At 41.8% G+C, this 27,648-nt stretch overlaps 1 protein-coding gene across 1 annotated transcript in view; it reads right to left on the bottom strand.

Moving 5' to 3' along the window:
- The window catches only part of brpf3b (bromodomain and PHD finger containing, 3b), an 82,994-nt gene that overhangs the window by 33,114 nt on the left and 22,232 nt on the right, over nucleotides 1–27,648 (bottom strand). The window lies entirely within an intron of this gene.

Here is a 27,648-nt window from a genome sequence, read left to right as displayed (position 1 = left end):
CTCATATCGTTTCATATCGCCAAATCATATTGTTTCCTCATGGCCCGGTGGTTGGGGACCACTCTTAGCACGAAGGGAGACCAATCAGGATGCTCGCACTCCCTCTCCCTCTCAAAAAAATCTATTTCCGGGACATTGTATATAATTTCCGGGCGTCAGGGAGCCACTATCGATATGCGGGAGACTCTCGGATCTCCCGGGAGAGGTGGGATGTCTGCATAAGTCAACCAAGTTAATGATGCTGACAACATGGCTCCACAACTGCTGCCCAGGGCCTAGGAATACATCATTTTTACACCAGGAATTTTGACCACAATAAAACGAGCTATAATCTTGAGAGCCAACATAGATAGCATGCAACTCAGTGCAAACGTTCATCCTATACAAGATTTTCCTAACTATATCTCTTAAAAATATTATTGTGCTTCCTAAGTATAAGCCTTATGTCTGTGGTGGAAAAGCTGTTGGAAAAGTAGAGATAGGATCTATGGGCATTTAGAGAATCATGGTCTGATCAGGGACAGTCTGCATGGCTTTGTGAAAGGCAGATTGTGTCTAACAAGCCTGATAGAGTTCTTTGAGGAGGTGACCAAGCAAATAGATGAGGGTCGTGTAGTGGATGTGATCCATATGGATTTTAGTAAGGCATTTGACAAGGTTCCACACAGTAGGCTTATTCAGAAAGTCAGAAGGCATGGGATCCAGGGAAGTTTGGCCAGGTGGATTCAGAATAGGCTTGCCTGCAGAAGGCAGAGGCTCGTAGTGGAGGGAGTACATTCAGATTGGAGGATTGTGACTAGTGGTGTCCCACAAGGATCTGTTCGAGGACCTCTACATTTTGTGATTTTTTATTAACGACCTGGATGTGGGGTTAGAAGGGTGGGTTGGCAAGTTTGTAGATGACACAAAGGTTGGTGGTGTTGTAGATTAGTGTAGAGGATTGTCAAAGATTGCAGAGAGACATTGATAGGATGCAGAACTGGGCTGAGAAGTGGCAGATGGAATTCAACCCGGAGGAGTGTGAGGTGGTACACTTTGGAAGGACAAACCCCAAGGCAGAGTACAAAGAAATGGCAGGATACTCGGTAGTGTGGAGGTGCGGAGGGATCTGGGATACATGTCCACAGATCCCTGAAAGTTGTCTCACAGGTAGATAGGGTAGATAAGAAAGCTTATGGGGTGTTAGCCTTCATAAGTCGAGGGATAGAGTTTAAGAGTTGTGAGGTAATGATGCAGCTCTATAAAACTCTGGTTAGGCCACACTTGGAGTACTGTGTCCAGTTCTGGTCACCTCACTATAGGAAGGATGTGGAAGCATTGGAAAGGGTACAGAGGAGACTTACCAGGATGATGCCTGGTTTAGAGAGTATGCATCATGATCAGAGATTAAGGGAGCTTGGGCTTTACTCTTTGGAGAGAAGGAGGATGAGAGGAGACATGATAGAGGTATACAAGATATTAAGAGGAATAAATAGAGTTGACAGCCAGCACCTCTTCCCCAGGGCACCACTGCTCATTACAAGAGGACATGGCTTTAAGGTAAGGGGTGGGACGTTCAAGGGGGATATTAGAGGAAGGTTTTTTTTTTACTCAGAGAGTGGTTGGTGCGTGAAATGCACTGCCTGAGTTAGTGGTGGAGGCAGATACACTAGTGAAATTTAAGAGACTACTAGACAGGTATATGGAGGAATTTAAGGTGGGGGGTTATATAGGATGCAGGGTTTAAGGGTCGGCACAACATTGTGGGCCGAAGGGCCTGTACTGTGCTGTACTATTCTATGTTCTATATATAATGTTTGCTATTTAACTACTTTGTATCAGTTTTCGCATCACTCACCCAATTCATTCTAAGATTAAATTTAACATTTCAAGTAGAAAAGTGGCTTATCTTGAGGTGGCAACATCCATCACATTCTCCTTTCTTCTAATGCATACCTAGTTCTCATTAACAATCATTTCTTAAACTACTCTTGTTCACTGCCAAGTTCGACAAACATTTGAGCAGACTGAACTATGAACATCATATTGGGAAAAGTTAGAAACATAGAAAACCCACAGCACAATACAGGCCCTTCAGCCCACAAAGTTGTGCCGAACATGTCCTTATCTCAGAAATTACCTGGGGTTACCCATAGCCCTCTATTTTTCTGAGATCCATGTACCTGTCCAGGAGTCTCTTAAAAGACCCTATCAGATCCACCTCCAACATCGTCGCCGGCAGCCCTCTGTACCTACTTCCAAGCACCTTAAAACTGTGCCCTCTCATGCTAGTCATTTCAGCCCTGGAAAAAAGCCTCAGACTATCCACACAACCAACGCCTCTTATCATCTTATACACCTCTGTCAGGTCACCTCTCATCCTCCGTCGCTGCAAGAAAAAAAGGCCGAGTTCACTCAACCTGTTCTCATAAGGCATGCTCCTCAATCCAGGCAACATACTTGTAAATCACCCTGCTCCCTTTCTATGGTTTCCACATCCTTCCTATAGTGAGGTGACCAGAACTGAGCACAGTACCCCAAGTGGTCTGACCAGGGTCCTATATAGCTGCAACATTACCTCTCGGCTCCTAAACTCAATCCTACAATTGATGAAGGCCAATGCACCGTATGCCTTCTTAACCACAGAGTCAACCTGTGCAGCAGCTTTGAGTGTCCTATGGACTCGGACCCCAAGATCCCTCTGATCCTCCACACTGCCAAGAGTCTTACCATTAATACTATATTCTGCCATCATATTTAACCTACCAAAATGAATCACCTCACACTTATCTGGGTTGAACTCCATCTGCCACTTCTCAGCCCAGTTTTGCATCCTATCAATGTCCTGCTGTAACCTCTGACAACCCACCACACTACCCACAACACCTCCAACCTTTGTGTCATCAGCACATTTACTAACCCATCCCTCCACTCCCTCATCCAGATCATTTATAAAAATCACCAAGAGTGGGGGGGGGGGGGGGGGGGTTCCCAGAACAGATCCCTGAGGCACACCACTGGTGACCGACCTCCATGCAGAATACGACTCATCTACAACCACCTTTTGCCTTCTGTGGGCAAGCCAGTTCTGGATCCACAAAGCAATGTTCCCTTGGATCCCATGCCTCCTTACTTTCTCAATAAGCCTGGCATGGGGTACCTTGTTAAATGCCTTGCTGAAATCTATTAACACTACATCTACTGCTCTACCTTCATCAATGTGTTTTGTCACATCTTCAAAAAAATTCAATCAGGCTCATAAGGCATGACCTGCCTTTGACAAAGCCATGCTGACCATTTCTTTTTTTTTGGGAGTGTGCCTGCGTGCGTGCGAGTCTGTGCGTGTGCGCACTTCTGTGCATGTGCATGCGTCCATCCGTGGTGATGTCTTTTTCATGGTTTTTACAAGGCGCGGAGCGAGACAGACTGTGTGGCACGCCACTCCTCACACAGACATTTTCGCAGTATTTTCCCTTTATTTTACGAGGTCGAGTTGCAATCTCAACACTCAACCTGGCATGGATGGAAAACGTACTCGAGAGCGAACCCGACTAGTTTCGAACCCAGGTCCGGCACTGATGTCGTTTTGCCACCAGCCGTCCCCATGCTGGACTATTCTTAATCATATTATACCTTTGCAAATGTTCAAAAATCCTGCCCCTCAGGATCTTCTCCATCAACTTACCAACCACTGAAGTAAGGCTCACTGGTCTATAATTTCCTGGGCTATCTCTACTCCCTTTCTTGAATAATGGAACAATATCCGCAACCCTTCAATCTTCCAAAACCTCTCCCATCCCCACTGATGATGCAAAGATCATCGCCAGAGGCTCAGCAATCTCCTCCCTCGCCTCACACAGGTGCCTGGGGTACATTTCATCCAGTCCCGGTGACTCATCCAACTTGATGCTTTCCAAAAGCTCCAGTACATTCTCTTTCTTAATGTCTACATTCTCAGGCTTTTCAGTCCACTGCGCGTCATCTCTACAATTTACAAACAAGATTCAAAGGTTCATTTATTATCAAAGTATACAAATGTGATTCTTCTCCAATATCTACACTCACCTCTCTTTTACTCATTATATATTCAAAAAACCTTTGGTATCATTTGGCTAGCTTACCTTTATATTTCTTCTTTTCCCCCTTCTGTTTTTTTTAGCTGCCTTCTGCTGATTTTTTAAAATTAGATAGATAGATAGATATACTTTATTGATCCCGAGGGAAATTGGGTTTCGTTACAGCCGCACCAACCAAGAATAGAGCATAAATATAGCAATACAAAAACCACAAACAATCAACCAACAATATGCAAACTATGCCAGATGGAAATAAGTCCAGGACCAGCCTATTGGCTCAGGGTGTCTGACCCTGCACGGGAGTAGTTGCAAAGTTCGATGGCCACAGGCAGGAACAACCTCCCGTGACCCCCAGTGTTGTATCTTGGTGGAATATGGCCGGAGTCCAACAGCAAAAAGTTCAATATCCGGTCTATAAACACGTTCCTCGATCATAATATGACCCGGATTGCACCATCTGTTGTTAACCAGAACAGTAAGCCCCCAACTCCTTTACGCTTACTGCTCTCAGTGCACTTCCGGTCAACCTGAATGGTCTGGAAGCCGTCCATGGAAAAGTTTTGATCGGGTATGTCTCGTGCAGCCCCGTTCCAGTAAAACACCTAACACTGCACTCCCGAAATGTTCTCTGACTCCTGGCTAGTGCCGTGAACTCATCCATTTTATTACCCACCGAACTCCTCTTCTCCATAAGTCTCTGTTGTCTCAACCCGGTCCTCTTTCCTCGCCTTTGTGATCCCTCTCTGCATCCTCTGTGTGTTTTCCTCCAGATTTCAGCCAGGGTGTCCGCCACTCTGCTCGCTAAACCGGCCGGCATAAGCTCAATCAGCTGGTCCCTGGAATAAACAATGCGACCATGCTTCTGCCCTGCTAATGAGACGTGTCCAAATGTAACTACTTCCAGCGCTAAAAACCCAAATAAAACTCTCTCTACCAGCATTTTAGAGAGGGTGCAGCTTCACCCTCTAACTTCACACTAATTTTTGCTGTATTATATGCCCTCTTTTGCTTTTATGTTGGCTCTGACTTTCCTTGTCAGCCTCTTCTTTGGGGTACATCCATCCTGCGCCTTCCAAATTGCTTCCAGAAACTCCAGCCACTGCTACACCACCATCATGCTAGTGTTCCCTTCCAATCAATTTCGATCGGTCTTCTTTCATGCCTCTATAATTCCCTTTATGCCACTATAATACTGACACATCCGACTTTAGCTTCTGTCTTTCAAATTGCAAGGCAAATTCCATCATATTATGATCATTGTTTTCTAATAGTTCCTTTACCTTAAGCTCCCTAATCATACCCAGTTCATTACACAATACCCAATCTAGAATTACTGATCCCCTAGTAGGCTCAACCACAAGCTGCTCTAAAAAGCCATCTCAGAAGCATTACACAAATTCTCTCTTGGGATCCACCATCAACTTGATTTTCTCAATCTATTTGCATATTGAAAGTTATTTCCTAATTATTTTACATGGCTAGGTGTAGCAAGTGAAAGATGCAAAAGAGCACTGAATATAAAGTCTGAAGAGTGGAAGAACCCAACAATCTAAGACCTTGAAGAAAATGATAGTTGTAGGACTATCATAAATGTTAACCGTAGAAAGGACCTGTGGGTAGGCAGAAAGCAGATCAAGTACACTGTTCAGATGCAGATGGATATATTGAACAGAAGTGCAGGGACTAAGTAAAAGGTCAGAGAATGTGAGACCAATAATGTTGTTAAATTGGACTGTTTAGTTAAAGGAGGAAAATGGGTGGTTTATGCAGTAGAAGCACAAGTCTTCAAGATATAGAACACTGGAAAACATTCATTAACGTAAGCCAAACTATACACATGGAAGGTCAGAATCTAAGGAAATGTATTCCTTTCTTGCTTTTTTTTTGGTGAGGGACAGTAGCTGATCCAAATGGTTTACAATACGGCAGACTTAAGGCTTCCGAGAAATTCTTCGCAGTATTCCTTTCAGCAGACTGCTTGTCCTTGATAAGATTATTTCCATTCTTGACTCTAAGTGCTGAAGAATCCATGCATCTCGTGGTTATCAGCAAGCTCTTGGGCTTTGTGCACCCTTTCCACCCATCATTTCAAGTTTGTTTATTACCATTCTTCAGTACACAAGTGCAAAGGAGAGCGAAATGACTATTACTCCAGATCCAATGCAGGATACAAAAATATATTAAACATAATGAACACAATAAAAACAAAAATATAAGTATATAAGATAAGCTCACATACATGGAACAATTACATATACATAAAGTGATGCTAACTATAGGTGTATCTGTCCATAAGGTGACTCTGACAGAAAATTATAAAATGATGGTGGTGGAGATATGGAAGGGTGGGTTAATAGCTGGAGGTGTTGCTCAGCCTGATGGCTTGGGAGAAGAAACAGTTTTTGCATCTGGTGGTCCTAGTGTGGATGTTGCATAGCCTCTTCCCTGATGGGAGTTGGACAAACATTTGATGAACTGGGTGGGTGGAGTCCTCCATGATATGTCGCTTCTTTCCAGCATCTTTCTAGAAGCATGTCCTTGATGACAGGTAGGCATTGGGCAGTTCTAACTATTTGCTGAAGAGCCCTCCTGTTCGTCTCAGAGCAGTTTCTATACCATACAATAATGCAGCACATTAGGATGCTCTCAAATATGCATCTGTAGAAGGTTGTGAGTACTTACCTGCACAGTCCAACTCTCTTCAGCCTCCTCAGAAAGTAGAAGCTTTGGTGAGCATTCTTGACTGTGGAGGATGTGTGAGATGTGGACCCCCAGGAGTATGAAACTGCTTGCATTTTCCACTGCTGTGCTGCTGATGTAAACAGGGATGTGAGTGTGTGAGTTTTTCTGAAGTCGTTAACTATCTTCTTTGACTCATTGTCACCAGCCTCAAGTTCTACCACCTCCTCTCATGTAGGCCATCACATCATTGTTGGTGATGAGCCCAACTGTTGTCACGTCATTGTCAAACTTGACAATGTGATTGCTTGGGTGTTTGTGTGTGCAGTTATGTATGAACGGAGTGCATAGAAGTGGGCTCAGCACACAGCCCTGGAGGGCAACTGTGTTAAGGACAATGGGGAGGGAAAAGTTCTTTGCTTTGAGTTTTCTGCTTGACATCAGTCTTCAGGTGACAGCAAAGATGTTTCTTTCCCTCCCCTTCCCCCCCCCGAATGATGCTTTCAATCTTAGAACACCATACATTTGCAGTTAATTAGCTCCAGAATCCCCCTTTATCTAATCAAACCAATCTTGATCATTATGGTGGACATTTGCTTTAAGGTACTATTGCTAGCCATAATCTTAATCATCACATTAATCTGATGAAATAAAATATTGCAAGATCAGGACCTCAAATCAGGCACAGTACTTGGGGTTTATTGGGAAGTAGAAATCCACATCCTCCTATCTGCTTCTGGCACAGATCATTTACAGCAGGCATATTAAATGAATTATCTCCACAAAAGTTTTTCAAGCCCACTGGCAGGACAAACAAACCAACATAAGTGTCATGACCCAGGCCTGTAGTCATAACCTACACATAGCCAGCTCTGATTAGCATGCTCAGCCTCAGGCTTCTAAATCCAACGCACTGTTCTGTGCTTCATCATGACATTACAAGATTGACAGGAAAATTTTCAAGGACGTTGTCACAGTTTCCTTGGAAATGTGTATCATCACCAATGGCATGAAATTCCCTGTGTTTTAGTTGCTTCATATGAAGGAGCAGCAATCATAATGGCACTGAAAACTTCAGGTCAATTTCATAAGCTTCACCTTAGTAAGGGAAGGAGGGTATCAACTCCCAACCTTTCCACTTGCTTGGTCTGTCCCAGCACCTGCAATCCACATCAGGCATCTCAGAACTAGAGTGAAAATATGTCATCATTAAAATAAAAGATGCTTCGAATGCAATCACTTGATTGTAAAATGCCTAAGGCACTGAGAAAACACAAAAAAAAACACCATCAAAACAGTTGTTCTTATTGGACAGACATAAAAAAAAGACTGCTTAGGAGTAGAACTGAGGCAGCAGATGGTGTTGCTGAAGTTGGTGTACAGGTGATATGTTGCAGTGCAGACCCAAGGAGAGGGCATAATCAGTCAAGAATTATGTTGAGAGAGAAACCGAAACCATTTCTAATTTTATTTTTAAGCTATTCTTCTTTCTCGGCACAAACAGCATGCCCCTCCCAGACAAATAATGGTACAACACCAGCAATTCTCCATAGAAATTTGCAAATCTCATAAAAATCCACAGGCCACAACACCAAGAGTTAAATTAGAGACAGACTTATTGGCTTGTTTGATAAAATATTGTGGCGAGCATTTGGTCCACAATGACAGGCGAGGAAGCTCTTTAACTCAACAACAGTTTTATTGTGATAGACACAAACAGACCAGGCACCATGACCTGGAGAGTGAACCCAACCATAACTTGCGCATTCGTGTACGTGCCAATTTTTTTCCACAAATCACTTTTGCCGATTCTGTTCGGGGGGGGGGGGTGTTAATCACGACCAGAATATAGGTGATAAGTGGCTAATACACTCAATTTCATTTCTAAAAGGGTTTATCTAACGAATTTAATATTAAACACATAGTGCATATTTTCCTCGCATGAATATAGCGATAAGTCAATTATCAGGGGAGGCCAGGGGAGCTTGAAGTAAGTGTTGAAAGAACTGCCAGTAGAAGTGGTAGAGGCAGGTTCGATATTATCACTTAAAGAAAAATTGGATAGATATATGGACAGGAAAGGAATGGAGGGTTATGGGCTGAGTGCAGGTCGGTGGGACTAGGTGAGAGTAGCGTTCGGCACAGACTAGAAGGGCAGAGATCGCCTGTTTTCGTGCTGTAATTGTTATATGGTGATATAGTTATACAAGCCAATAGCATCATAACATTTTAAGTAACGTTTGGATATTAAACACACAGCACGTATTTTCCCCGTATGAACATATAAAATCATTGCAACACACCAGTATCGCTGAAACAGTGGGAGCCCTGGGATTGTTTTCCTGCAACAAGACGGTCCCATCGAGGGGTAAGGGGACACAGTGATACTCGAAGGGGGTTCCTTATGTCCAGTCTATTCCGCAATTTAGTTTTCGTTGCATTCATTGCAGAAAACTCCGCTTCGCAGCAATATGATGTTGGAAATGGAAGCAACGTTTTTAGTGCTTTCGTAGCTATCTCAGGATATTTAGCCTTGACTTTGATCCAGAATGCCGGCAGAGATGTTATGTCATACATACTTTTCAGCCTGCCGTCATTTGCAATCTCGAGGAGTTGATCTCCTTCCCGCGCTGAAGTGGATGATGCGCGGGTAATGACCTCGCATGCGTTCAAGCTCAACAGTGGGCGTGACAGGGAATGAGGAAAGGTGCCGCTGACTCATATCGCCAAACCATATCGTTTCCTCGCGGCCCGGTAGCGCATGCTTCGCGGCCCGGTGGTTGGGGACCGCTGCTCTAGTTTTTGTGTGTGTGTTTCTAAAAGTTCGAGAAAGATCCTCCATCTGAATACTGCAAGTAGGCCTTTGGGAAGCATACTGTATAGGCCAATCTTACATCTAGTCCTGTGTGTACCAATTCTGGCTTTGAGTGATCAAAAGAAGGACTTCCCACACACTTCAGGGAAGGTTATTTTGCAATGAAACCCGAACCTGTTATCAAAGTCCCTACTAGTCTTCTAAGGTGTTCAGTGCCACTAAATATATGTTCAAGCAAGTCACCCTTTACATTTATTTCCTCCAAGCTGTATTTCTCTCTGTGATTTTTTTGTATGCCAAAGATCATTTTTGTCATAATACTGAAGATTACTAAGAGCTCAAATTTCATATCGTTGCAAGGGCACCAGAGAGGTTGCATTGCAAAGAATTCAAGGTATCAGAAAACTGTGTCAAGGAACATTGTGACTACTTAAATGGTGAGTATTTTACACCATTTACAATAGACTGATGCAGCAAGCATGGTAAAATGAATCAGCAGTCAGAGCTAGAACCAAAATAGCATGCCAGGGGCTTTCTGTAAAATGAGGCTTATAGCAAATCAAGTAAAAGTCACAGGATCTGAGGGGGGAAAAAAGAGCTCGAAAAACCCAATCTGAAAATTACACCAAGAAGTTAAGCCCAGACTCAAGACAGGAGTAGACCTTCAAAAAATTTATTATTTTGAGAAATTTGTAACATTGAGCAGAAAATTATGGAATACAATTTTGCTTCTCTGTATTAAATTACAATTTTTCTGATAAGTCTTTGCAAGTACAATAATGTAAAGAAAATAGACAATTTAGTTAAATTACTTTTACTGAAATTTTGCAATAGCCCAGTGAATTAATGAATATTAACTGATCTAAGACATGCATGTTGAACTTGCTTTAAGGAACACAAGTAAAGGTGAAGGCAGAGGTGCCAGTAAAAATAAAGCTAAATAGTCATCTTTCTCTCATAGAGCTTCCTTTTATAATAATCAGGAAAGGTAGCTGCTGGCTAAAAATGGGAGCAGTGGGATGGGGGGGCAGGGCAGGGGCAGAAAACAACATTGTCATTTGACTAAGAGGGGAATATTGTCTGCATGGGGATAGAAGAATTACTGCAAATCATTAAAGTTCACTCAAGGAGAAAAAAATCATAACTGTTAGCAGTGTTATATTTCCCCCCTTCCTAGAAAATGTGTATTTATAAGTCTATTTGCTGTCCCATTAAGTTTGTACATTGTACAAATACAGTTTTACTCACTGCATACACATAAATACAAAAATGCAGTCCATCAATACCCATTCCTAAAGTTAATTTCCAATCCACAAAACAATATAATGAATCAATTCAGCTTCAGTGCAAACCAAGTGCATACAATATTCAGAGTGGACTTCCACAGTCCGACCACACACACTCTGAATCTGTTGGGCAAATCCAAAGTTAACTGTATCAGGTCAGTTTTGTATGATTCTGGATCTGGTCTTTGCGTTCCATGGATCCATGAACATCCAATAGAAAGCAGTTTCCAGGAGTCCAGTCTCAATGCCCGGTTTTTCCATCTGATACCCCAAAGTTGTTTCCAGTCTCAGCTACTCCTTGTTGTCACATCCATGACTGTGAATTCACCTGTTTGGGAAGTGCAGAGGGACATGGCAGGTTTCTAAGAAGCACATTCTATCTAAGACCCAATCATAAAAATTGGGAAACTTGCACGTATGTTTGAAAATGGCTCACTATCTAATTATCCTTACAGCTGGATTTCTCACCAGAGCTGTAATGCCTTTTCAGGAGAGCTTTAATCTTGCTTTTATTCAAGTGAATAGATCCTAAGATATCTGATGGCTATTTCTGCTCTTTCATAAAATGTGCAGGTTAGTACTTTCCATTTTCATATAAATTGACCGTGGGCTTGGACGGATAATGCAAAGTGTTTCACTGTCCGTATATTTGGCCCCCAGGACTTGATATCTGAGCAATGAACGCTTGAAAAACACTCTCTGTATAGTAAAACTGACTTTTACTATTATTTTGGCAAATAACTCTTTCAATATACAAACGTTTGTAAATAATTACTTTGCTGCTGTATCCACTCAATGTGTATCACTAGCAAAACTTGTCAAAATAACTTTCAAACCAACCTTTATCTCATCTTTTTGCTCAGTATTTCACCACAGCCCCTTATTATGATAGGTCAGCTGTTAAATATGTTATACCATTTCATGACCAAAAGTTGTTCTGGATTCATAACTGATGTCAATTTAATACAATAGCTTAAAATGCTACTGAGAGAAAAAGGTACCCATCAGTTTTCCCCTTCTCACCCAACACAAATTTCTAAATATCCAAAATAAGGTTGGGGAAAACCAAATCAAACATTGTGCAGTTATTTAGAATATCCACTGAATTGTTTTAAGACAATAACAGGTTCTTTAAATGTATCATTTGTCCAAAAAGCTTAATGAATTCATAAAGATACTCTTTCCAAAGTTTTCCAACATACTATATTTGTAAATTTGGAAGGAACAAAGGATGTTGGGAATGATGGGGGGGGGGGTGCCACAGAGGGATGTGGGACAGGTGGCAGAGAAAGTGTTCCGGGAGGGGGGGAACGGGGACTGAAGGGGCAGACACACCCAGCCCTGAGACAGCAGGCAAAGTCATCTGATTCCAAATGATCAGTTTATCGATCATTACTGAATATCTCCTTGATGTTTCCCTGCTCCCTTCCCCTTTTCTCAATCAGACTACACTCTCCCTGCCCTCTGCCCCCTTCCCAATATCAGTCACCACCACCCACATCAGAATCAGGTTTACCGTCACATATGTCATGAAATTTGATTTTTTTGTGGTAGCAGTACAATACATAAAATAACTGCAGTACTGTACAAAAGTCTTAGGCACCCTACACGTGCCTAAAACTTTTGCACAATACTGTCTATCAGGTCTTGCAGAACCGCAGATGTGAGGGTCCTTTTTTCCCCTCACCTGTTCTGTTTACCTCACATACAACAAAACATGTTAAGCCATTGTCCATGTTCATTGGCTTGCAATGATCCTGAAAAAGGAGTGCTTCAATTTTAAAATTCTCATCCTCTATGGGCCTAAACCATGAAGACATTAAAAAATCAGAATATTCTTATAGAATCAGAATCCAGTTTAATATCTGGCATATGTCATGAAATTTGTTATTTTGTAGCAGCAGTACATTGCAATACATAGTAATAAAATTATAAATTAGAACAAAAGTATATTTTTTACATAAATTAAATTAGTGCAAAAGGAGCAGGAAAAGATACTGAGAAAGTGTTCATGGGTTCATTGTCCATTCAGAAATCTCATGGCGGAGGGGCAGAAGCTGCTCATGAAACATCAAGCATGTGTCTCTAGCGCCAGTACCTTCTGCTTGATGGTAGCAATGAGAAGAGAGTAATGGGGGTCCTTAATGATGGATGCTGCCTTTCTTACATATCTCCTTTTGAAGGTGTCCTGGATGCTGGGGAGGCTAGTGCCCATGATGGGACTGGCTGAGTTTAGCAGTGGCCCCTTCATACTAGTTGATGATTCAACTAGCTCTCCATGGTACCTTTGTAGAAATTTGTATCTTTAGTGACATAGTAATTCTCCTCAAACTCCTAATGAAATATAGCAGCTGTTATGCCTTCTTTGTAATTACATCAATATGTTGGCTCAGGATAGATCTTCAGAGATGTTGACACCCAGAACTTGAAACTGCTCACCCTTTCAACTTTTGATCCCTCGGTAAGGGCTGGTGTGTATTCTCTCAACTTACCCTTCCCAAGTTCACAATAATTTCTTTGGTCTTACTGACATTGAGTTGCTGCTGTGACAACACTCAACCAGCTGATTTATCTGGCTCCTGTATACCTCCTCATTACCATTTGAAATTCTGTCAGCAATAGTTGTGTCTTCAGCAAATTTATAGATGGCCACACAGTAGAGAGAACAGAGCAGCAGGCTAAGCACGCATAGTTGAGGAACGCCAATGTTGACGTCAGCAAGGAGTTGTTAGTTTTGATCAGCAAAGACTGTGATCTACCAGTGAGGAAGTCAAGGGTCCAGGTGCAGAAGGAGGTACGAAGGCCCAGGCTTTGGAGGTTTTTTTAAAATTAGAACTGAGGGTATGATTGTGTTGAATGCTGAGCTGAAGTCAATAAAAGGTAGCCAGGTCTAAGTACTACTATTATTCAGGTCATCCAAGGCCAAGTGAAGAACCAGTGAATTAGCATCCACTGCAGACCTATTGTGGCGATAAGCAAATTGGAGCAGGTCCAGGACTTCGCTCAAGACAGGAGTTTATTCCAACCATGACCAACCTCTCAAAGCACTTCATCACTGTGGGTACTGTAGCTCATCCTGCTCTTCTTGGGCACTGGTATGATTTTAACCCTTTTGAAGTGGTTGGGAACCTCCAAATGCAGCATTAAGAGATTGAAGATGTCCTTGAACACTCCTCGCCAGTTGATTGGCACTGGTTTTCAGAATCTACCAGGTACAACAGCAAGGCCTGATGTCTTGCGAGAGTTCATCCTTCAGAAAGATGTTCTGACTTCGGCCTCTGAGACAGAAGTCACTGGATCACCGAATGCTGCAGGGATTCACAGATGTCGTTTTATTCTCCCTTTCAAAGAGTGCATAAAATGTATTGAGCTCATCTGGGAGTGAAAGCATCACTGCCATTCATGATGTTAGGTTTTGCTTTGTAGAAAGTAATGCCCTGCAAAATCTTCCAGAGCTGATATGCGTCTGATTCTATTTCTAACCTCATTTGGAATTGTTTTTTTTTGCTCTTAAGATAGCCTTTCCTAGGTTGTACCTGGACGTTTTGTATAATGCTGGATCGTCAGTCTTTAATGCCACAGATCTAGCCTTCCGTTCACTACAAATCTGCTGGTTCATCCATGGCTTTTGATTTGGGTATGTTCAGTCTGTTCTCGAAACCACAAACTCATCCACACAAGTTGAATCTCTGAATATTGTCCATTCTACCAACTCAAAGCAGCCCTGTAAGCACTCCTCCACCTCCCTTGACCATACCTTCTTGGTCCTGCTGCAGTCTTTAGTCTGATAATACGCTGTGAGTAGAAGTACAGCCAGGTGATCAGACTTTCCAAAGTCTGGGCGTGGAATGGCACAGTAAGCATTCTTGATGATGGTATAACAGTAGTCAAGTGTGTTGGTTCTTCTGGTTCCGCAGGTCATATGTTGGTGGTAGTTGTTCAGAGATACATCATTTCAAGTTGGCCTAGATGAAATCTCCCGCAATGAAACAGAAAACATTAGGGTATGCAGTTTGTGCCAGCTGATTACATTGCTCAGAGCCTGCCTGATATTGGCCTAAGCTGGAATGTACACCACGACAAGGATGACAGCAGAAAACTCCCTCAGCATATAAAATGGTTGGCATTTGACTGTCAGATGTTCCAGGTGAGGTGAGCAGGTCTGAGCCAGAACCGCCACATTTGTGCACCATGATGAGTTCATCATAAAGTATACTCCACCTCCTCTGCATTTAAAAGACTCCACTGTCCTGTCTTTGCTGAGAATCAGGAAGCCATCGAGCTGTGCACTGCATCCGAAATGGCAGGTATGAGCCAGGTTTCATAAAGCAAAGTACACAGCAGTCCCCGATGACCCTCTGGTACAGTAATCTTGCTCTAAGGTCTTCAATTTTATTTTCCAGAAACTGTACATTCGTCAGCAGAATAGTTGGGAGTGGAAGTCTAAGGCCTCTGTGTTTCAACTGATCTTATAGGTTGGTACAGCATCCCCACTTCCCCTTTCTTAAGGGGAACTGCACTCGCGACCCAAATCTGTTATCAGAGTTTCATCGATTTTGCGTATCAATAGATTTTTTAAACATCTTGACAGGATATTATGATTGTGGATTTCAGCTGTAGTAGTCCTAAACAGGAATATTTGATGATTCCCACCAGAACCGCGCAGTTGCCACTTAATGGCGCCAACTAGTCTTGTGACAGAGAACAGGCTAATCATCAAGCACTCATTTACTCAAATCCCATTTTATGTTTCCTACATTCCCCCAATTCTCCATTAATTCTCATGTATGCATGAGATATGATTACTTTAAATGGAGACCAAGAACAATTGAAACATTTTTTTCTGCAATTCTCTTTCTTAACGCTTTCAATTTGCCCTCCTGATAGTAACAGACTCACTACTCTCCAAAGCCTTTCCCTCTCTATTACATTAACCTCAATCTCTGACTCTCCTGAAATCATACCTATCTCTGAACAATAAACCAAGGGCTATGCCTAAATATCTTATCCACACACAAAAAATGCCGGTGTTCCTCCAGCATCTTGTGTGTTTGGATCCAAATTCCCAGCATCTGCAGTCTCTCATGTGGAATCCCTCCCCTAAACACAAAACCATCCATAACACCAATTTGTTAGAATATCTGATGTTATCGGCACAAAATAAATTCATTGTGGTAAATTATAAGGGCTTTAATTCATTTTCATATTTCTCCAGCAGATGAAGAGTATCCCATTTCATTTTATGGAGACTGAAGCAATAATGGTTTGTACTATAATTATTAATTGATATTCCATTTATTTGTAAGGTCTCACTTTCAAGGATGATAATCAGATCTCATCAAGAGTTAAAATTAAACCAAACTGGACTGAACATAAGCAATGAATAAAAATACAATTGCTCTATATAAAAGAACAATAACAGTACAAGTGATCCTCTGCTTTAATAGGGTGTGCTTTCTTAGGAAACTATCTGTATCATGACTTTCCATAACAGAAACCGTTATTTCTCACTGAACCAATGTTATGTGGAGATATATTCCAACACGATATTTTTGTTTCAACAATAATGACCCCACTGCTGCACAATATACACACACAAGGGAATTCTGAAAATGGAAACTTCTGTAGTGCTTATTTCAATATACACTTCAATAAATATCATTATATTAAAAACACCGCAGCTGTTCCTCTGGTCGAGGAGCTGCACACATGGCAACCCACCCGTATAGTAATAGGGAATCAACTGGATTATTTCAAATTTAATAAATTGAGATTTATTTTATATTACAAAATACTTCCAAGGCAAGATCTATGGGAAAAAATGTAGGAGGTAGAAAATAAAATCCAAATTCCTGATCAGCTGTCTATAAACAAGTTATTTGAAATAGTGTCATTGAAACATAAGATTTACATCAATAAGCAAATCAAAGTACAACAGCTACTAAAATCAGACTTAAACAGCAAAAAAAAACTGCAGTCAACTGACTGATACTAGATCAAAACAGATCAACTGAAACTTACATTGTCACTTCCATGCAAACATTAGCAGATTAAAGGCCCTTGAAAATTACTTCAATGGTTGATTGACATCCTAATATCAATAGTCACATAATTCTCATTAAAAGTCTCAAGCCGCATTTGCATGAAAACTAAAAAAGATGCAACCATAACAAAACTAAAGATAAGCAGCTTGAACAATTCAGAGGAAATCCAAGTTGTAGTTTTAAATTAAAGCATCAACAGGAAGGGGTTGCTTTGTCTGTTTCCAATGCAAATGTATTAAGTTTCTCTTCAATCTCATGGTGGACCAGGAGCTGTGATATTTACTGACAATGGGATCTACTTGATTACTCTTAGGATGTTACAAGTACGCATTTTATGTCTATATGATTTATTTTAAAATACAAACTCCATGAGTGAATTTTTATTACGTGCCTCAGTTTCTTTTGGTAGTAATGGGTCAATTTTACTTGAAATACCATAATAACATGGGTGCTCTGTACATGATTTTACAGTGAGTATGCTCATGGTGCTGAGATACAACCTAGGGTGCGCTGAGACACATCATCAGTGATGTAACCTGGGATTTTGGGTCTTTCAACATCAGATTCTTGCACCCAGGCAACCCAGCTAGGTTTGATCAGGCCCTGGCTTATGTCCCAGCAGCATTGGTCCATGGGTCATACCTCTTGATCCACAGCCACCTGGAGACTTTCTCAGCAGCCTCTGTGAGTTTCCTGATGGCTCTTTTCTTTACAGTCCCTATAATGCCAAGGAGAGAGTAGGTTCTGCACAGCAAGCAAACAAAATCTCTACAACCCACCTCTATGAGCTCACATTGTGCCCTCCACCCCATTTCTGGCACTGCTCTACAGCTCCTGGTATTTCGCTTTCTTACATTCAAATGCTTCCTCAATCAGATCTTCCCAAGGAACTATCAGATCTACTATGACCATTTGCTTCAAGGTTCCTGACAGAATGACCCTGTCAGGCATTAGGGATGATGATGCGATGAAGTCAGGGAACTTTAATTCATAATACATTTCTATCCATAATACAATGCTGCTCAAAAGCGACAAGTAGCACAAAATTCTCCCATCACTATCAATAATCTTAGACATAAAGATGTTTTTAATATCATAAACATACTTTATACTTTATTGTCGCCAAACAATTGATACTAGAACATACAATCATCACAGCGATATTTGATTCTGCTCTTCCCACTCCCTGGATTACAAATATTAAACATTAAAAATAGTAAAAATTAGTAAATATTAAAAACAAATTATAAATCATAAATAGAAAATAGAAAAATGGAAAGTAAGGTAGTGCAAAAAAATCGAGAGACAGGTTGAAGATTGAGATTGAAGAGAAACGTAAAACATTTGTGGAATGCAATGACAAGCTGGTCTAAATTCAGTTACATTAAAAAAAATCTTCTCATTCAATACTTAGGTGGCGGTGGAAGTGTAATGCAATATTTTTTTTAATGTTTTCCGGTTGCTTTTCACATGCACTTAGGAAACAGGACTGATCAATCATTTTGCCATTCATCTAAATAGAAAAGCATTTTCAGCAATTTTATTTTACATTTTTCTTGTAGGTTGATTCTAATAAGAACACCTTGATGTCATTTTTCTTGAATATTCATTAAATGCATTGGATTACTAAAGTCAACAAAACTCTAAATTAACAGTGTTTGAAAATTTGCCCCTTATCTATGAACTCTTGCAATTCCAACCTATTCTTCTTGAAATGAAGGAAGTAAAACTTAATTTAAAAACACTGAAAGATTACACCTACAGTACTGTGCAAAGTTCTTAAGCACACATATATAGCTAGGGTGCCTATGACCTTTATACAGTATTGCATTTGTCAATGTGGGAATGGTGAGGGTGTTGCATTGTGGGAAGAGTATTGGACAGGTAGCAGAGAAGAAGTGCCAGGGCAAGTGAAGACATACCCAACCCTGAGGCACCAGCCAAGGTCACTTGATTGGCTTATTGATCATTACAAAATGTCTCTGATGCTTTCAACTCCCTAGCTCTCCCTTCCCCCTTATCCCAAATATAATTCCTCCTCTCCCTGGCCCCTTCGCACTCTTGGTTCACAATACAGGCCCATATCAGAATCAGATTTATCATCATTCACATCATGAAATTTGTTTTTTTTGCGGTAGCAGAACAGTACAATACATGAAATCACTATAGCAATGGGCTAAAGTCTTAGGCACCCTAGCTATACACATGTGCCCAAGTCTTTTGCACAGTACTTTATATACTTCATACAAATGGAAAAAAATGGTTCATGTGTTCTACATGGGAGGAAGCAGTTGACAACAAGAACCAAAGAAACATTTCACTATATTTATGAGGTAAGTTGCATGAAAAATGTACCAAAATATTAACCCTAACTTTGTGCAGACCTCATGCTGCTCCCTGGCTTCTCAGAAACATTACATATTTAGATTATAAAATTGATAATAATGCTTCAAAAGTAAACAATTGGCAATTAAAAACAGCATGCTAACAATGAAGGAAAATTTCATTCACCTATCAAATGAAATGACACATTTCCTTCAGTCCCAGGAATGCTGTTTGTTTTTTTTTGTGTGGTAGCAGAACAGTATAATACATGAAATCACTACAGTAGTGGGCAGAAATCCATAACTAAGCAAATCTGCATGTCACATTACCAGAACACAGCTGTGCAGAAGACAGGATGTGATTTGCATATTGTACCTCAAAAGATTAGTAAAATATTGCAATCAACCCTGGAAGCGAGGCAAACCACTAGCTAACAACTTGTAGGATAATACAACTACAGGACAAAAATTCTAATCTTCCCAAATTTTACATCTCCGCCCCTCCAGAAATATTTCAGGCCACAAACTGGGAAAATAATTTAAAACTACAGAGAGAGAGCTGGGAAGGGTGCAAGCAGGATAAGGGTATGAGGTAAATCAAAAGCACTTTGGAACAGAAATCCTGGAAATTCCAAATTTACAGTCCATTGCGTAGGGCCTTTCAGCGGCGGCAACTGAGCTCGACGAAGGAGTGCTTCTCACAGGTCAGAGGTGGTTATTTAAAACGAGAGCTTCGCGGGCATTAGTCCATTGTGTGGGGCATATCAGTGTCGGCAACTGAGCTCAACGAACTAAATAAAAGTACAGAAGGGATAAGCAGAGTGGCCATTGTCAGGAGTAGGCCAGTGGCGAGAGTAGAAGCGACGGGCTTTGGCTCATTCAGGCTTTGGCGAAAGCGAGCTTCAGTGAGGTAAGTGGGTAGATGGACTTCATTTTTGGTTTTTCTTTGCATTTTTTTTTTTGAGAAATAGAGAGCACATCGGTAGGGTTAGTATTTTGCTCTGAATGTCGGATATGGGAATCCTGGGAATTTTCCGGTCTACTAGATGGCAACATCTGCGCCAGGTGCACCGAGATGCAGCTCCTGAGAGATCGTTTTAGGGATCTGGAGCTGCAGCTCAATGACCTACAGCTTATTAGGGGGAGTGAACAGGAGATAGAAAGGAGCTACAGGGAGTTAGTCACCCCAAGGCTGCCACAGTTAGATAAGTGGGTGATGACCAGGGAAGTGAAAGGAAGAGCTAGATAGTAGAGAGCACCCCTGTGGCCATCTCCCTCAGTAATCTTTAGCTCATTTTGGATGCCGAGAGATGACCACGGCTATCAGGTCTCTAACACTGAGCCAGGTTCCATGGTGCAGAAGGGAAAGAGGAAGATGAGAATTGCGGTAGTCATAGGGGATTCCATAGTAAGGGGAACAGATAGGAGGTTCTGTCAGCCTGACAAGAGATACCCACATGGTGTGTTGCCTCCCAGGTGCCAGGGTACGGGATGTCTCAGATCAGGTGCAGAGTATTCTAAAGGGAGAGGGTGAACAGCCAGAAGTCTTGGTACACGTTGGTACCAATGACATAGGTAGAAAAAGGGAAGAGCTCCTGAAGAGAGAATTCAGGGAGTTAGGTAGGAAGCTGAAAAGCAGGACCTCTAGGGTAGTAACCTCAGGATTGCTGCCTGTGCTACGTGCTAGCGAGTGCAAGAATAGCATGATCAGGCGTATTAATGTGTGGCTGAGAGGCTGGTGTAGCGGGCAGCGCTTCAGATTCCTGGATCATTGGGGCCTCTTCTGGGGGAGGTATGACCTCTACAAAAAGGATGGGTTACACCTGAAGCCAAAGGGGTCCAATATCCTAGCGGGCGCTGTTAGGGAGTGTTTAAACTAATTTGGCAGGGGGATGGGAACCGGAGTGATAGGGTTGAGGAAGGGGAAAACTGAAATAAATCAAAGATAGCATGAAACAGAGATTATAGAAAGAACAGGCAGGAGATGAGGCTTAATCACAGCCAGTGGCATGAGTTACAGGACAATAGAGACGTGGTGCAGTTAAAACAGAAAGCAACAAATATTGGACTGAAAGCAGCATAAGGAATAAAATGGACGATCTTGAAATTCAGCTACAGATTGGCAAACATGACATTGTGGCATCTCTGAAACTCGGCTAAAGGATGGCTGCTATTGGGAGCTCAACATCCAAGGATATACGGTGTATCAGAAAGATAGGTTAGTTGGCAGAGGGTGTGGCTCTGTGTATGAGAAATAATAGTAAATCATTAGAAAAAGATGACACAGGATTGGAAGTTGTAGAGTCTCTATGGATTGAGTTAAGAAATGGCAAGGGTAAAAGGACCCTAATGACAGTTGTATACAGGCCTCCAAACAGCAGCCGGGGATTACAAATTACAGCAGGAGATAGAAAAGGCATGCCAGAAGGGCAATGTCATGATAATCATTGGGGATTTTAACATGAAAGTGATTTGGGCAAACGAGGTCAGTACTGGACCTCAAGAGAGAGAATTTGTAGAATGTCTAGAGTGTCAGGGAAGTGAAATTTGTGCAGTGAAAATTACGACTGAGAAGGTGCTCTGGAAGCTTAATGATCTGAGGGTGGATAAATCTCCTGGACCTGATGGAATGCACCCTTGGGTTCTGAAAAAGTACCTGGAGAGATTGCGGAGGTATTAACGATGATCTTTCAAGAATCAATGGATTCTGGCATTGTACCGGATGACTGAAAAATTGCAAATGTTACTCCGCCATTTAAGAAGGATGGGAGGCAGCAGAAAGGAAACTATAGACCTGTTAGCCTGACATAAGTGGTTGGGATCGATTGTTAGGGATGAGATTACGGAGTACCTGGAGCCACATGACAAGATAGGCCAAAGCTAGCATGGTTTCCTGAAAGGAAAATCCTGCCTGACAAACCTACTACAGTTCTTTGAGGAAATTACAAGCAGGGTAGATAAACGAGATACAGTGGTTGTGGTGTACTTGGATTTTCAGAAGGCCTTTGACAAGGTGCCGCACATGAGGCTGCTTAGCAAGATAAGAGCCTATGGAATTACAGGGAAGTTACTAGCATGGGTGGAGTATTGGCTGGTCGGCAGAAAACAGAGAGTGGGAATAAAGGGATCCCATTCTGGCCGGCTGCCGGTTACCAGTGGAGTTCCACAAGGGCCAGTGTTGGGACCACAGGTTTTTACAATGTATGTCAATGAATGGACGACAGTATTAATGGATTTGTGGCTAAATTTCCCAATGATACAAAGATAGGTGGAGGAGCGGGTAGTGTTGAGGAAACAGAGAGCCTGCAGAGAGACTTAGATAGTTTAGGGGAATGGGCAAAGAAGTGGCAAATGAAATACAATGTTGGAAAGTGTATGGTCATGCACTTTGGTGGAAGAAATAAATTGGCAGACTATTATTTAGATGGGGAGAGAATTCAAAATGTAGAGATGCAAAGGGACTTGGGAGTCCTTGTGCAAGATACCCTAAAGGTTAACCTCCAGGTTGAGTTGGTTGTGAAGAAGGTGAATGCAATGTTGGTATTCATTTCTAGAGGTATAGAATATAAGAGCAGGGATGTGATGTTGAAACTCTATAAGGCACTCATGACACCACACTTGGAGTATTGTGTGCAGTTCTGGGCTCCTTATTTTAAAAAGGATATACTGACATTGGAGAGGATTCAGAGAAGATTCACAAGAATGATTCCAGGAATGAAAGGGTTCCCGTATGAGGAACATCTGGCAGCTCTTGGGCTGTATTCCCTGGAGTTCAGGAGAATGAGGGGGGATCTCATAGAAACATTCCGAATGTTAAAAGGCCTGAACAGATTAGATATGGCAAAGTTATTTCTCATGGTAGGGGATTCCAGGATAAGAGGGCACGACTTCAGGATTGAAGGACGTCCATTTAGAACTGAGATGTGGAGACATTACTTTAGTCAGAGGGTGGTAAATCTGTGAAATTTGTTGCCACGGGCAGCTGTTGAGGTCAAGTCATTGGATATATTTAAGACAGAGATAGATAGGTTCTTGTTTAGCTAGGGCATCAAAGGGTATGGGGTGAAGACAGGGGAGTGGGGATGACTGGAAGAATTGGATCAGCCCATGATTGAATGGCGGAGCAGACTTGAGGGGCCGAATGGCCTACTTCTGCTCCTATATCTTATGGTCTTACATCATTATCCAGATATTAATTCTGCATTGAGGAACAAGGTGGTGATGTCCACAACTGTTACACAAGTTGTAACTTCACAAAGGTCCCATGTTTGCATGAATTAACTTAATCATATTGGAATCTTTATCATACATCTGAGTCTGCTTTTCAACATTTAAGTGTAGCTGGAGGTTAAGAATACTCAAAGAGATATTGTTTTGTGAACAAATCTGCAATAATACAAAATAGCTTTGGAGTGGAACAGCACAAATTCACCAAAGTTATAACACAAAACTAAAGCTTAGCCACTTTCTTCTTCTTTCCACCTTCAGCTTGTCACGTGCCAGTAAATGGAGATAAAGGAAGATAGCACAGATAATTGCATGGCTGGAAGAATGCCCAAAGACAGTAATTCTTAGACTTCTCAGGTACTAGGGCAAGATCTGGGACAGGTGGAAACAACACAAGGCAAACTGCACCTCAAAAATTAAAGTAATATGCTCACAAGATTCACTGCATATGTGGGAGGCTTTTAATTTATTTGATAGAGTATTGATCATTAGTGCTTAAAGTAAAATAGGATTTATCTTAAATCTTGTTCTGACTGCAAACTTCCATGCCTTATTGTTCCAACTTGCAGGATAGAACAAGAAAAGATCAAAATTTTCAGTCAGAAAAAGATTTAAGATAAATTTACCTAAATACATTATCACAACAGGTTTATGCGACCAAGGTGCAATTAACCTTGTGGGATTTCGATGGCATGATATTGATAGAGATCTGGCTAGAGGAAGAGTAGAATATTATATATTTCTAAATATTCTTGAAAACAAGGTATTCAGGAAAGAATGGGAAAGGAGGTGGCAGCATTCAGAATATTACAGTATTGGAGAGAAAGGATGTCCTGGAACGATCAAGAACGCAACTTATTTAATGTTTTAGAAGAAAAATATGGCTACTCTTTAGTAAGTAAACCGCTGAGGAGCAAACCTATAAGTGTAAAGATGCACAGAAGCTATAAAACTATAATAATGGGAAACTCCCATCTATTCAAATGCAGACCGGGTAATTTGTTTCTACATAATTTTCTTGATCAGTGTTTCTGATCCAATGAGAAAAGCAGCCAAGTAACTGCCAATCACTTTAAAATTGGTTCTGCAAATCATTACTGTATTCTTGGAGTGGTCTGTATATTTCTTCAAAACTGTATAATAGAAACAGAAAATGTTGTAAACTCAGCAGGTCATGACATACGAGAAGAGAAACAGCTGGAAAAGTGTGGATTGATTAGAGCAAGCACTTATGGATCTTTTGAAAATAAATCTAACTGAGAGAATAACCAAGAGGGCTGATGAAAGAAATGCAGGTAACATAGCATAGATAACTTTCAAAAAAAGGTATCTGACATCCAAGTAACACTCTATAAAAATCATGATGGGCTTCTGTAAAAGAGTGTTTAGCTACAACTGTGAAGTATGCTCAGTTCTCTGTTCCACATTTCAACAACAATTTGAACTTGCTGAAGAACATGCAGAAAAGATTAAGCAAAATGATTCCAGGAATGAGGCAACTTTAGTTCTGTGATTGGACAGAAGAAGCTGGTTGGCTCCTTAGTGTAGAGATAGTTAAAATCATGAAGACTATATATAGACCAGATAGAAAGAAACTGTTCCCACTGGCAAAGGGATCAAGAACTAGGAGACACAGAATAAAGGCAATTGGCAAAAGGAAACCAAAAAAATGACGCAAGGGTGTTTCCTTACCAACCTCCAGCTACACCAAGTGGTTAAAAGTTGAGCATCATTTCCAGTGGTAGTAAGAGGTAGATTCAATTGTATAATTTGCAAGAGAGCTGGTTAAGTATTTGCAACCAAAAAAAAAGGAATTTTCAGAGCTATGGAGATCTGGCAGAGCAGTGGGACTGACTGAAATGTCACTATAGACTTGACAGCTAAATGGCACCTTCAATACCACTAATACATTGCAATTCTGTGGAAACATTATGCACCAAGACTGCCATACCACCCAGGGAGACTGCAATACTGCAACTACAGAGGTGTTTTATTTTTATAGTATATCTACTATTCTAATGTGAAAAACAAACGCTAAAAATGGCACAATCATCTGCAAAGATACATTAATGTTGGTTTGTAAATGTGAATGTGAATAAAGGAGGTGAGCAGGAAGATGCTCTTTGCCAGCTGACTTTCCTTTATACATCTTTCTCCTCTTCCACTCCATCCCAAACTGAGACAGTAATCAATTAAAAATGTTAAAATTATGCTCAAAATTTTTGAAATATATAACAAAGTCTTTACCCTGCTTAACTACTCAATTAGATCATGAAAGAACCACCATTCCTAGACACCTTAGCTTCATAGCACTGGTTTTGGCAACAGAGTGGGAAGTTAGGAGGTTGGGTTAGGGCTTAGGGACAAGGATGAAGGGAGTGAGGGATCGGGACAGTAAATGGAGATTTAGGGGAAGGAGCCAGAGGTCGGTGTGCCTTAGGCTGGAGGCCAGCAATGCCCAAGGACAGAGTTCTAATGCCTGCAGCCCCCTCCCCACACACCGCGCCCCTCCCCCCGAGTACAAGAGCCAGTGACAACCAGTGTTAGTGAGTCCTGGGGTCAGAGGTCCAAGGTCAGAGAGTCCTGGGAATGGAAGTCTGTGACTGGCAAGTCCTAGAGTCGAAACCCAGTGGTTAGTGAGTCTGAAGACTGAAGTCCCAAAGTCACCAACTCCAGAGATCAAGGGCTATGATTGCCAAGTTCTGAAGTCAAAGTACAAAGGTCAGTGAGTCCAGAAGTCGAAGCCCAGATCGAGATCCTGAGGTCAGCATTCAGAGGTCAAAGCCCCGGGTCAGTGAGTTCCGAGAAGCCTCTAGGCCGGTGTCTGGAGGTCGGAGGCCTAATGTCTACAAATCTAGTGCCAAAGATTGGAGGTCAGAGGCCGAGAGGCAGCCTTGGGGTTGGAAGCCCGACTGTGTAGCTGGGTGGGAGGGAGGAAAAGAAAGGGGCTTATTTTGCTGTTGTTTTATTTTGTTGTTGTTATTGCTGCAGTTCCTTGTTGTACCCATGTTGTTCTGCTGAACATTATGGGCATTCAATGTCAGCTCCAGAATGTGTGGTAACAGCTGCAGACTGCCCCCAGCACATTCTTAGGTTAAACATGATTCTGCACATGCTGGAAATCTAGAGCAACACACACAAAATGCTGGAGGAACTTAGCAGGTCAGGCAGCATCTATGGAAATTAATAAACAGTCAACGTTTCAGGCTGAGTCCCTTCATCAGGACTGGAAAGGAAGGGTAAAGAAGCCAGAATAAAAATGTGGGAGGAACGGAAGAAGAACAAGCTAGAGGGTGATAGGTGAAGCCAGATGGGTTGGAAAGATAAAATTACTGGAAGGAGAAATTGATGTTCATGCTATCATGGATGGCCAATGAAAAATTTTACTTTTGGCAAATGCTCAACAAAGCGGTCCCCAATTTTTGTTGGGTCTCACCAATGGACAGGAGGCCACATTGGGAGCATTGGGTACAATAGGCAACCAACAGATTCGCAGGTGAAGTATTGCCTCACTGTTTGGGGCCCTGAATGGAGGTGAGGGAGGTGGTGAATGGGCAGGTGTAGCATTTCTCTTGTTTGCAGGGATATTCATCAGGTGGCAGATTTGTGGGAAGGGATGAATAAACAAGGGAATCATGGAGGGAGTGATCCCAGCAGAAAGCGGTGCGTGGGGGTGGGGTGGGACGGAGGGAGTAAAGATGTGTTTGGTGGATCCTGAAGATGGTGCAAGTTGCAGAGAATGATGTGTTGGATGTGGAGGTTCATGAGGTTGTAGGTGACGACCTGAATAACTTAATCCCTGTTCAATGGTGAGATGAGGGGGTGAGCACAGAAGTCTGGGAAGTGGAGGAGATGTAGCCGAGGGCAGCATCAATTGTGGAGGAAGAGAAGCCCTGTTCTTTTAAGGAGGAGGACACCTCTGATATCCTTGAAAGGAAAACGTCATCCTGGAAACAGATGCAGCAGAGACAAAGGAGCTGAGAAAAGAAAATAGCATTTTTACACAAAATGGGGGGTGTGGAAAGAAGTTCTATAGTCAAGATGGCCATAGGAATCATAAGGAAACAGAGATAGAGAGACAGAGGCAGAGAGATGTGTCAGAAATGAACCAAGTGAATTTAAGGGTAGGGTGGAAGTGGGAGGCAAAGTTGACAAAATTGATTACCTCAATATGGGTGCATGAAGCAGCACCAAAGCAGTTGGCAATGTAGGGCAGAA

The sequence above is a fragment of the Mobula birostris genome, chromosome 14, assembly GCF_030028105.1.
Source record: "Mobula birostris isolate sMobBir1 chromosome 14, sMobBir1.hap1, whole genome shotgun sequence".
NCBI lineage: Eukaryota > Metazoa > Chordata > Chondrichthyes > Myliobatiformes > Myliobatidae > Mobula > Mobula birostris.
This window is presented reverse-complemented; position numbering and strand designations above follow the sequence as displayed.